Below are 11,309 nucleotides of genomic sequence, written 5' to 3'. Positions count from 1 at the left end.
GTGTGTGTGTGTGTGCTGGCACTAGATGACAATTGAGACAGAGTGGGCTGTGTGTCTGTGTGTGCGCTGGTATAGACTCTGTATTGAGTCACTGTGAGCTGTGTGTGTATGTGTGTGCTCGTATAGGCTGTGCATTGAGTCACAGTGAGGTGTTTGTGTGTGTGTGTGCTGGTACAGGAAGCGTTTTGAGTCACAGTCTCGTGTGTGTGTGTGTGCATGTGAGTTTGTGTGCTGGTATGGGCTTTATTGTGCTGGTATGGGCTTTATTGACTCATGGGTGTGTGTGTGAGTGTGGGTGATACAGACTGCATTGAGTCACAGTGCGCTGTGTGTGTGTGCTGGTATAGGCGATTTATTGAGTACCAGTGAGCCATGTGTGAGTGCGTGTTGGTGTGTGTGTGTGTGTACTGGTATAGGCTGTGCATTGAGTCACAGTGAGGCCTGCATCTGTGCATGTCTGTGTTTGTGTGTGTGTGTTTGCTGGTATAGACTGAGCTTTGAATCACTCTGAGGTGTGTGTGCATGTGCTGGTAAAATTGTGCCTTGATTCACTGTGCCATGTGAGTGTGTGTGCACGCTGGTATAGGTTGTGCATTGAGTCAGAGTGGGAGGTGTGTGTGTCTGTGTGTTCTGGTATAGGCTGACAATTGAGGCACACTGAGGTCTGTGTGCACATGTGTGTATATGTGTGCTGGTACAGCCTGCTCATTGAGTCATATTGAGTTTTGTGTGTGTGTGTGTGCAGGTAGAGGCAGCACATTGAGTCACAGTGAGGTGTATGTGTGTGATGTTATATGCTATGCACTGATTCATAGGGAGGTTTGTGTCTGTGTGTGTGCACTTTCTAGTTTAGGATTTGCATTGAATCACACTGAGCTGTGTTTTTGAGTGTCAGTATGTGTGCGTGTGTGGAGGTATGGGCTGTGGATTGACTCACATTTTGCCGTATGTGCTTCTCTGTGTGTGTATGTCTGCTAGCATATCCTGTGCACTGAGTCACAGGGAGCCGTGTGTGTGTGTGTGTGTGTGTCCTGGTACAGAGTGTGCATTGATTCACAGTCAGCCATGTGTGTGTGTGTGTGAGTGCACTGGTATAGGATGTGCAGTGAGTCAGAGTGATGTGTGTGTGTGTCTGCATGTTCTGATATAGGCTGACCATTGTGTAACATTGAGGGTGTGTGTGTGTGTGTGCTGGTATAGGCTGCATATTTTGTCACAGTGAGCTGTGTGTGTGTGTATGTGTAGGTACAGGCTGTGCATTGAGTCACAGTGTGGGGTGTGTGTGTGATGTTATATTCTGTGCACTAGGACAGAGTGAGCCGTGTGTGTGTGCTGGTATAATCTGAACATTGAGTCACAGTGTGGTGTGGTGTGTGTGCCTTTGCTGGTATGGACTGTGCATTGAATCCCAGCCCTGTGTTAGTGTTTGTGTATTTGGTGCTGTAGAGTCTGCATGAGTCACAGTAAGATATGTGTGTGTGTACTGCTATAGGCTGTACACTGAGCCATATTAAGGTGTGTTTCTGTGTGTGTGTGTGCGGGTATAGGCTATGCATTGACTCACATTGAGCCATGTGTTTGTATGTGCTACTATACGCTATTCATTGAGTCTCAGTGAGCCATTGTTGTGTGTGTCTGTTTACTTGTATGGGCTTGGCATTGAGTCACAGAGAGGTGTTTGTGTGTGTTTGTGTGTCTGTGTGGTGGTATAAACTGCATTGAGTCACACGGCGGTGTGTGTGAGAGTGTGTGTGTGTGCAGGTACAGGCTGGTATTGAACCACAGTGAGCCGTGTGTGTGTGTGCTGGAATAGGCAGAGCATTGAGTCTCCGGTGTGTGTATGTGTGTGTGTATGCTGGTATGGTCTCTGCATTGATTCACTAAGGTGTGTTGTGTGTGTATGTACATGGAGCTGAAGACTGTACACTGATTCACAGTGAGCTGTGTGTGTATGTGTGTGTGTGTGTGATGGTATGGGCTTTGCATTGAGTCACTGAGGTGTGTGTCTGTGTGTGTATACCTGGAACTACAGACTGTGCACTGATTCACAATGAGCCATGTGTGAATGTGTGTATGTGATAGTATAGGGTGTTCATAGAGTCACAATGAGCCGTGCATATGTGTCTTTGCATGGGTGTTGTGGTATAGGCTGTGCATTGTGTCACAGTGACTGTGCGTGTGTGTGTGTGTGTTTGTGATGGTATAGTACATGCATTGTATCAGAGAGAGCCATGCATGCGTCTCTGTGTGTGTGTGCTGGCATAGACATTACATTGTGTCACAGTGAGCCATGTGTTTGTATGCTGGTGGAGACTCTGCATTGAGTCACAGTAAGACTTGTGTGTGTGCCAGTACAGGCTGTGCAAGGAGTCAGTGAGTCATATGTGTGTGTGTGTGTGTTTGTGTGTGCTGATATATGAAGTGCATTGAGTCCAAGTGAATCATGTATGTTTGTGTGTGTTTGTGGGTGCTGCTATAGGTGGTTCACTGAGTCACAGTCAGGTATGTGTGAGTGTTTGTGTGTTCTTGTATAGGCTGTGCATTGATTCACAGTGAGGCATGTGTGTAAGCTGGTACAGGAGGTGCATTGAGTCACAGTGATGGTTGTGTTTGTGTGTGTGTGTGTGCTGCAGTAGGCTGTGTATTGAGTCACAGAAAGTGGGTCTTTGTGTGTGTATGTGCATGTACAGGCTGCGGTTTGAGTCACAGTGATGGGTGTCTCTGTGTGGTGTTATAGGCTGTGCATTGAATCACAGCCCTGTGTTAGTGTTGTGTATTTGGTGCTGTAGAGTCTGCATGAGTCACAGTAAGGTGTGTGTGTGTGCTGCTATATGCTGAGAATTGAGTCACACCTAGGTGAGTGTATGTGTATGTGTATGCTGATATGGGATTTGCATTGAATCACTGAGCGGTGTGTGTTTGTGTGTGTGTGTACTGCTATAGTCTGTACACTGAGCCATGTTAAGGTGTGTTTCTGTGTGTGTGTGTGCGGGTATAGGCTATGCATTGACTCACATTGAGCCATGTGTTTGTATGTGCTAGTATACACTGTTCATTGAGTCTCAGTGAGCCTTTGTTTTGTGTGTCTGTTTACTTGTATGGGCTTGGCATTGAGTCTCAGACAGGTGTGTGTGTGTCTGTGTGTCTGTGTGGTGGTATCATCTGCATTGAGTCACACGGCGGTGTGTGTGAGAGTGTGTGTGTGTGCAGGTACAGGCTGGTATTGAATGACAGTGAGCCGTGTGTGTGCCTGTGTGTGTGTGTGTGCTGGAATAGGCAGAGCATTGAGTCTCAGGTGTGTGTATGTGTGTGTGTATGCTGGTATGGTCTCTGCATTGATTCACTAAGGTGTGTTGTGTGTGTATGTACATGGAGCTGAAGACTGTACACTGATTCACAGTGAGCTGTGTGTGTATGTGTGTGTGTGTGTGATGGTATGGGCTTTGCATTGAGTCACTGAGGTGTGTGTCTGTGTGTGTATACCTGGAACTACAGACTGTGCACTGATTCACAATGAGCCATGTGTGAATGTGTGTATGTGATAGTAAAGGGTGTGCATAGAGTCACAAAGAGCCGTGCATATGTGTCTTTGCATGGGTGTTGTGGTATAGGGTCTGCGTTGTGTCACAGTGACTGTGCGTGTGTGTGTGTTTGTGATGGTATAGTACGTGCATTGAATCAGAGAGAGCCATGCATGTGTCTCTGTGTGTGTGTGCTGTCATAGGCATTACATTGAGTCACAGTGAGCCATGTGTTTGTATGCTGGTGTAGACTCTGCATTGAGTCACAGTAAGCCTTGTGTGTGTGCCAGTACAGGCTGTGCATTGAGTCAGTGAGTCATATGTGTGTGTGTGTTTGTGTGTGTGTGTGCTTGTTTAGGCAGTGCATTGAGTCCAATGAGCAGTGTATGTTTGTGTGTGTGTGTGTGTGCTGCTATAGGTGGTTCACTGAGTCACAGTCAGGTATGTGTGAGTGAGTGTTTGTGTGTTCTTCTATAGGCTGTGCATTGATTCACAGTGAGCTCTGTGTGTATGGTGGTATAGGCGGTGCATTGAATCACAGTGATGGTTGTTTTTCTGTGTGTATGCTGCAGTAGGCTGTGAATTGAGTCACAGAAGGTGGGTCTTTGTGTGTATATGTGCAAGTACAAGCTGCAGTTCGATTCACAGTGATGGGTGTCTCTGTGTGATGTTATAGGCTGTGCATTGAATCACAGCGAGCCGTATTAGTGTGTGTACGTGTATTTGTGTATGCGTGTGTGTGTGTGATGGTACAGGCTGAACATTGAGTCACTGAGGTGTGCATGTGTGTATGTGGTGTTACAGACTGTTCGTTAGGTCAAACTGAGCAATATGTGTGTGTAAGGGTGTGTGTGTACAGTTATTTGCTGTGCACTGAGTCACAGTGAACCATGTGTGTGTGGGGAGCTGGTATAGTCAGAGCACTGAGTCACAGTTGAATGTGTGGGAGTTGTTTGTGTATGTGTGTGTGTATTTGCTGGTGTAGACTGTGCATTGAGTCACAGTGAGTAGTGCGCTGTGTGTGTGCTGTGATGGTGTGGACTGTGGTTTTATCCACTTTGATCTGAACGGCTGTGTGTGTTTGTGTGTTTGTGTGTGTGTGTGTGCTGGCACTAGATGACAATTGAGACAGAGTGGGCTGTGTGTCTGTGTGTGCGCTGGTATAGACTCTGTATTGAGTCACTGTGAGCTGTGTGTGTATGTGTGTGCTCGTATAGGCTGTGCATTGAGTCACAGTGAGGTGTTTGTGTGTGTGTGTGCTGGTACAGGAAGCGTTTTGAGTCACAGTCTCGTGTGTGTGTGTGTGCATGTGAGTTTGTGTGCTGGTATGGGCTTTATTGTGCTGGTATGGGCTTTATTGACTCATGGGTGTGTGTGTGAGTGTGGGTGATACAGACTGCATTGAGTCACAGTGCGCTGTGTGTGTGTGTGCTGGTATAGGCGATTTATTGAGTACCAGTGAGCCATGTGTGAGTGCGTGTTGGTGTGTGTGTGTGTGTACTGGTATAGGCTGTGCATTGAGTCACAGTGAGGCCTGCATCTGTGCATGTCTGTGTTTGTGTGTGTGTGTTTGCTGGTATAGGCTGAGCTTTGAATCACTCTGAGGTGTGTGTGCATGTGCTGGTAAAATTGTGCCTTGATTCACTGTGCCATGTGAGTGTGTGTGCACGCTGGTATAGGTTGTGCATTGAGTCAGAGTGGGAGGTGTGTGTGTCTGTGTGTTCTGGTATAGGCTGACAATTGAGGCACACTGAGGTCTGTGTGCACATGTGTGTATATGTGTGCTGGTACAGCCTGCTCATTGAGTCATATTGAGTTTTTTGTGTGTGTGTGTGCAGGTAGAGGCAGCACATTGAGTCACAGTGAGGTGTATGTGTGTGATGTTATATGCTATGCACTGATTCATAGGGAGGTTTGTGTCTGTGTGTGTGCACTTTCTAGTTTAGGATTTGCATTGAATCACACTGAGCTGTGTTTTTGAGTGTCAGTATGTGTGCGTGTGTGGAGGTATGGGCTGTGGATTGACTCACATTTTGCCGTATGTGCTTCTCTGTGTGTGTATGTCTGCTAGCATATCCTGTGCACTAAGTCACAGGGAGCCGTGTGTGTGTGTGTGTGTGTGTCCTGGTACAGAGTGTGCATTGATTCACAGTCAGCCATGTGTGTGTGTGTGTGAGTGCACTGGTATAGGATGTGCAGTGAGTCAGAGTGATGTGTGTGTGTGTCTGCATGTTCTGATATAGGCTGACCATTGTGTAACATTGAGGGTGTGTGTGTGTGTGTGCTGGTATAGGCTGCATATTTTGTCACAGTGAGCTGTGTGTGTGTGTATGTGTAGGTACAGGCTGTGCATTGAGTCACAGTGTGGAGTGTGTGTGTGATGTTATATTCTGTGCACTAGGACAGAGTGAGCCGTGTGTGTGTGCTGGTATAATCTGAACATTGAGTCACAGTGTGGTGTGGTGTGTGTGCCTTTGCTGGTATGGACTGTGCATTGAATCCCAGCCCTGTGTTAGTGTTTGTGTATTTGGTGCTGTAGAGTCTGCATGAGTCACAGTAAGATATGTGTGTGTGTACTGCTATAGGCTGTACACTGAGCCATATTAAGGTGTGTTTCTGTGTGTGTGTGTGCGGGTATAGGCTATGCATTGACTCACATTGAGCCATGTGTTTGTATGTGCTACTATACGCTATTCATTGAGTCTCAGTGAGCCATTGTTGTGTGTGTCTGTTTACTTGTATGGGCTTGGCATTGAGTCACAGAGAGGTGTTTGTGTGTGTTTGTGTGTCTGTGTGGTGGTATAAACTGCATTGAGTCACACGGCGGTGTGTGTGAGAGTGTGTGTGTGTGCAGGTACAGGCTGGTATTGAACCACAGTGAGCCGTGTGTGTGTGTGCTGGAATAGGCAGAGCATTGAGTCTCCGGTGTGTGTATGTGAGTGTGTATGCTGGTATGGTCTCTGCATTGATTCACTAAGGTGTGTTGTGTGTGTATGTACATGGAGCTGAAGACTGTACACTGATTCACAGTGAGCTGTGTGTGTATGTGTGTGTGTGTGTGATGGTATGGGCTTTGCATTGAGTCACTGAGGTGTGTGTCTGTGTGTGTATACCTGGAACTACAGACTGTGCACTGATTCACAATGAGCCATGTGTGAATGTGTGTATGTGATAGTATAGGGTGTTCATAGAGTCACAATGAGCCGTGCATATGTGTCTTTGCATGGGTGTTGTGGTATAGGCTGTGCATTGTGTCACAGTGACTGTGCGTGTGTGTGTGTGTGTTTGTGATGGTATAGTACATGCATTGTATCAGAGAGAGCCATGCATGCGTCTCTGTGTGTGTGTGCTGGCATAGGCATTACATTGTGTCACAGTGAGCCATGTGTTTGTATGCTGGTGGAGACTCTGCATTGAGTCACAGTAAGACTTGTGTGTGTGCCAGTACAGGCTGTGCAAGGAGTCAGTGAGTCATATGTGTGTGTGTGTGTTTGTGTGTGCTGATATATGAAGTGCATTGAGTCCAAGTGAATCATGTATGTTTGTGTGTGTTTGTGGGTGCTGCTATAGGTGGTTCACTGAGTCACAGTCAGGTATGTGTGAGTGTTTGTGTGTTCTTGTATAGGCTGTGCATTGATTCACAGTGAGGCATGTGTGTAAGCTGGTACAGGAGGTGCATTGAGTCACAGTGATGGTTGTGTTTGTGTGTGTGTGTGTGCTGCAGTAGGCTGTGTATTGAGTCACAGAAAGTGGGTCTTTGTGTGTGTATGTGCATGTACAGGCTGCGGTTTGAGTCACAGTGATGGGTGTCTCTGTGTGGTGTTATAGGCTGTGCATTGAATCACAGCCCTGTGTTAGTGTTGTGTATTTGGTGCTGTAGAGTCTGCATGAGTCACAGTAAGGTGTGTGTGTGTGCTGCTATATGCTGAGAATTGAGTCACACCTAGGTGAGTGTATGTGTATGTGTATGCTGATATGGGATTTGCATTGAATCACTGAGCGGTGTGTGTTTGTGTGTGTGTGTACTGCTATAGTCTGTACACTGAGCCATGTTAAGGTGTGTTTCTGTGTGTGTGTGTGCGGGTATAGGCTATGCATTGACTCACATTGAGCCATGTGTTTGTATGTGCTAGTATACACTGTTCATTGAGTCTCAGTGAGCCTTTGTTTTGTGTGTCTGTTTACTTGTATGGGCTTGGCATTGAGTCTCAGACAGGTGTGTGTGTGTCTGTGTGTCTGTGTGGTGGTATCATCTGCATTGAGTCACACGGCGGTGTGTGTGAGAGTGTGTGTGTGTGCAGGTACAGGCTGGTATTGAATGACAGTGAGCCGTGTGTGTGCCTGTGTGTGTGTGTGTGCTGGAATAGGCAGAGCATTGAGTCTCAGGTGTGTGTATGTGTGTGTGTATGCTGGTATGGTCTCTGCATTGATTCACTAAGGTGTGTTGTGTGTGTATGTACATGGAGCTGAAGACTGTACACTGATTCACAGTGAGCTGTGTGTGTATGTGTGTGTGTGTGTGATGGTATGGGCTTTGCATTGAGTCACTGAGGTGTGTGTCTGTGTGTGTATACCTGGAACTACAGACTGTGCACTGATTCACAATGAGCCATGTGTGAATGTGTGTATGTGATAGTAAAGGGTGTGCATAGAGTCACAAAGAGCCGTGCATATGTGTCTTTGCATGGGTGTTGTGGTATAGGGTCTGCGTTGTGTCACAGTGACTGTGCGTGTGTGTGTGTTTGTGATGGTATAGTACGTGCATTGAATCAGAGAGAGCCATGCATGTGTCTCTGTGTGTGTGTGCTGTCATAGGCATTACATTGAGTCACAGTGAGCCATGTGTTTGTATGCTGGTGTAGACTCTGCATTGAGTCACAGTAAGCCTTGTGTGTGTGCCAGTACAGGCTGTGCATTGAGTCAGTGAGTCATATGTGTGTGTGTGTTTGTGTGTGTGTGTGCTGGTTTAGGCAGTGCATTGAGTCCAATGAGCAGTGTATGTTTGTGTGTGTGTGTGTGTGCTGCTATAGGTGGTTCACTGAGTCACAGTCAGGTATGTGTGAGTGAGTGTTTGTGTGTTCTTCTATAGGCTGTGCATTGATTCACAGTGAGCTCTGTGTGTATGGTGGTATAGGCGGTGCATTGAATCACAGTGATGGTTGTTTTTCTGTGTGTATGCTGCAGTAGGCTGTGAATTGAGTCACAGAAGGTGGGTCTTTGTGTGTATATGTGCAAGTACAAGCTGCAGTTCGAGTCACAGTGATGGGTGTCTCTGTGTGATGTTATAGGCTGTGCATTGAATCACAGCGAGCCGTATTAGTGTGTGTACGTGTATTTGTGTATGCGTGTGTGTGTGTGATGGTACAGGCTGAACATTGAGTCACTGAGGTGTGCATGTGTGTATGTGGTGTTACAGACTGTTCGTTAGGTCAAACTGAGCAATATGTGTGTGTAGGGGTGTGTGTGTACAGTTATTTGCTGTGCACTGAGTCACAGTGAACCATGTGTGTGTGGGGAGCTGGTATAGTCAGAGCACTGAGTCACAGTTGAATGTGTGGGAGTTGTTTGTGTATGTGTGTGTGTATTTGCTGGTGTAGACTGTGCATTGAGTCACAGTGAGTAGTGCGGTGTGTGTGTGCTGTGATGGTGTGGACTGTGGTTTTATCCACTTTGACCTGAACGGCTGTGTGTGTTTGTGTGTTTGTGTGTGTGTGTGTGCTGGCACTAGATGACAATTGAGACAGAGTGGGCTGTGTGTCTGTGTGTGCGCTGGTATAGACTCTGTATTGAGTCACTGTGAGCTGTGTGTGTATGTGTGTGCTCGTATAGGCTGTGCATTGAGTCACAGTGAGGTGTTTGTGTGTGTGTGTGCTGGTACAGGAAGCGTTTTGAGTCACAGTCTCGTGTGTGTGTGTGTGCATGTGAGTTTGTGTGCTGGTATGGGCTTTATTGTGCTGGTATGGGCTTTATTGACTCATGGGTGTGTGTGTGAGTGTGGGTGATACAGACTGCATTGAGTCACAGTGCGCTGTGTGTGTGTGTGCTGGTATAGGCGATTTATTGAGTACCAGTGAGCCATGTGTGAGTGCGTGTTGGTGTGTGTGTGTGTGTACCGGTATAGGCTGTGCATTGAGTCACAGTGAGGCCTGCATCTGTGCATGTCTGTGTTTGTGTGTGTGTGTTTGCTGGTATAGGCTGAGCTTTGAATCACTCTGAGGTGTGTGTGCATGTGCTGGTAAAATTGTGCCTTGATTCACTGTGCCATGTGAGTGTGTGTGCACGCTGGTATAGGTTGTGCATTGAGTCAGAGTGGGAGGTGTGTGTGTCTGTGTGTTCTGGTATAGGCTGACAATTGAGGCACACTGAGGTCTGTGTGCACATGTGTGTATATGTGTGCTGGTACAGCCTGCTCATTGAGTCATATTGAGTTTTTTTTGTGTGTGTGTGCAGGTAGAGGCAGCACATTGAGTCACAGTGAGGTGTATGTGTGTGATGTTATATGCTATGCACTGATTCATAGGGAGGTTTGTGTCTGTGTGTGTGCACTTTCTAGTTTAGGATTTGCATTGAATCACACTGAGCTGTGTTTTTGAGTGTCAGTATGTGTGCGTGTGTGGAGGTATGGGCTGTGGATTGACTCACATTTTGCCGTATGTGCTTCTCTGTGTGTGTATGTCTGCTAGCATATCCTGTGCACTAAGTCACAGGGAGCCGTGTGTGTGTGTGTGTGTGTGTCCTGGTACAGAGTGTGCATTGATTCACAGTCAGCCATGTGTGTGTGTGTGTGAGTGCACTGGTATAGGATGTGCAGTGAGTCAGAGTGATGTGTGTGTGTGTCTGCATGTTCTGATATAGGCTGACCATTGTGTAACATTGAGGGTGTGTGTGTGTGTGTGCTGGTATAGGCTGCATATTTTGTCACAGTGAGCTGTGTGTGTGTGTATGGGTAGGTACAGGCTGTGCATTGAGTCACAGTGTGGGGGGTGTGTGTGATGTTATATTCTGTGCACTAGGACAGAGTGAGCCGTGTGTGTGTGCTGGTATAATCTGAACATTGAGTCACAGTGTGGTGTGGTGTGTGTGCCTTTGCTGGTATGGACTGTGCATTGAATCCCAGCCCTGTGTTAGTGTTTGTGTATTTGGTGCTGTAGAGTCTGCATGAGTCACAGTAAGATATGTGTGTGTGTACTGCTATAGGCTGTACACTGAGCCATATTAAGGTGTGTTTCTGTGTGTGTGTGTGCGGGTATAGGCTATGCATTGACTCACATTGAGCCATGTGTTTGTATGTGCTACTATACGCTATTCATTGAGTCTCAGTGAGCCATTGTTGTGTGTGTCTGTTTACTTGTATGGGCTTGGCATTGAGTCACAGAGAGGTGTTTGTGTGTGTTTGTGTGTCTGTGTGGTGGTATAAACTGCATTGAGTCACACGGCGGTGTGTGTGAGAGTGTGTGTGTGTGCAGGTACAGGCTGGTATTGAACCACAGTGAGCCGTGTGTGTGTGTGCTGGAATAGGCAGAGCATTGAGTCTCAGGTGTGTGTATGTGTGTGTGTATGCTGGTATGGTCTCTGCATTGATTCACTAAGGTGTGTTGTGTGTGTATGTACATGGAGCTGAAGACTGTACACTGATTCACAGTGAGCTGTGTGTGTATGTGTGTGTGTGTGTGATGGTATGGGCTTTGCATTGAGTCACTGAGGTGTGTGTCTGTGTGTGTATACCTGGAACTACAGACTGTGCACTGATTCACAATGAGCCATGTGTGAATGTGTGTATGTGATAGT

Source organism: Pseudorca crassidens, chromosome Y, assembly GCF_039906515.1.
Source record: "Pseudorca crassidens isolate mPseCra1 chromosome Y, mPseCra1.hap1, whole genome shotgun sequence".
Classification (NCBI taxonomy): Eukaryota; Metazoa; Chordata; class Mammalia; order Artiodactyla; family Delphinidae; genus Pseudorca; species Pseudorca crassidens.
This window is presented reverse-complemented; position numbering follows the sequence as displayed.